Source organism: Bombus pyrosoma, linkage group LG17, assembly GCF_014825855.1.
Source record: "Bombus pyrosoma isolate SC7728 linkage group LG17, ASM1482585v1, whole genome shotgun sequence".
Lineage (NCBI taxonomy): Eukaryota > Metazoa > Arthropoda > Insecta > Hymenoptera > Apidae > Bombus > Bombus pyrosoma.
In genome coordinates, this window is record NC_057786.1 from 4,561,591 (window position 1) to 4,563,170 (window position 1,580).

Genomic DNA, 1,580 nt, shown 5'->3' on the forward strand with positions numbered 1-1,580 from the left:
GTGTCACCTGACTAGTACAATCGTATCGTCTGTGAATGTTAGTATTTTGTTGTTGATAGTTATACGCAATCCAGTGAAAGTCAATAGTTTCGAAATTGAAGTAGGCGAGAAAATTAGAGTATTATGATGGTGCAAGTCGAAAGGGTCTGATTTTTGCTATACAAAAATAAGTCGAGGATGAAGTGAGAATTTTTGACACGAGACTTGGTTTTCCAGAAAATCGATTATGAAATTCCGTCCAATTAACTCGCTACTTTTTAAGTATACGTGTATCTACATGACGGAACTTCACAATCCATTATCCGGGAAACGAAGCCAGGAGAAACTTTATATATCCGAATGCACGTCCAAAAATACTATTTATCTTCATACATACATGTATGTTTTCTTAAATATTTTGTCTATTCGATAACACGAAATAACAAAACTGATTACTTCAGCCAACGCTCATACCGCGTTGAAAGTACCCGTTCTCCAAATCTCCGGTATGGTCTAGTGGCTAGGATACCTGGCTCTCACCCAGGAGGCTCGGGTTCGATTCCCGGTACCGGAAATCTTTTTACTTAGACCTGAACCTGATGCAAAGCTCAATCCCAACCGATAACACCCCCCCCCCCCAACTAAACATTATAAACATTATCGAAGATTTAAAAAAAAAAGTATTCTCAAAACATTAAACGAACAAGAAATGCAACTAATCGAACTTAAAAAATCATTCTCAAAGCACGAAGAAAGAATCGACTCCATCTCCAGCACTATCAATAGTATNAGACGACGATTAACTAAAATCCATTAAACCAACAATTACAGCAAAATGCATACAAGCTAAACTTAAAATATTTGAAAATAATTTCAATAAATGCCAACTCAATAATTTCAAACCAAAAAGGATAGAGTATGCTAACCTTAATAAATAAAGAAACCCCCGACGTTGTAATCATCTCAGAAACAAAATTGAACAAAAAAACGCAAAGTACACTTCAAAAACTACTCTATGATAAGACACGACAGACCGAGAACGCCTAGCCAAGGAGGAGGAACGGCAATCCTCATAAAAAACAAATCCTCTGAAATTCAAAACAATCCAAAACAACAAAATAACAAGTTTCAAAGTCTTAGAAACGACGATCATAAAAATAAAAATAAGCAATGAGGAAAACCTATTTATCACTGCAGCCTACGCAACCTACGGGAACCAAAAAGAATTTAACGACGAATTCAACAGTTTCTTTGAACTTTTACATCTCTACAAACAGGAAAACTACTATATAATAGCGGGCGACCTTAATGCAAAACATACAAGCTGGAAAAACGAACTAAACAATATTTCATTAGAAACTGGCTAGACAATAAAAGCATTCACTACAAAACAAACCTCTACAGCTCCGAGCTACCCTCTTACCCAAAAGCAGGCTCATACCTGGACATATGCCTAGCAGACGGGCGACTAAAAACTCAAACCCCTAGACTATGACAGCAACCACAACGCCATAGAATTTCAGATAAGCAAGAATACATCCGACTTCCTAACACTCGAAACGCAGACCGAAACACCCAGGTTCAATTACAAAAAGACAGAC

The 1,580-nt window shown here is 37.0% G+C and overlaps 1 non-coding gene across 1 annotated transcript; it reads left to right on the forward strand.

The window, feature by feature from the left end:
• The first annotated feature begins 481 nt into the window (after positions 1 to 481).
• Trnae-cuc lies at positions 482 to 553 on the forward strand. Its single transcript has one exon. It is a non-coding gene; the product is annotated as a tRNA-Glu (tRNA).
• The last annotated feature ends 1,027 nt before the right edge of the window (positions 554 to 1,580 follow it).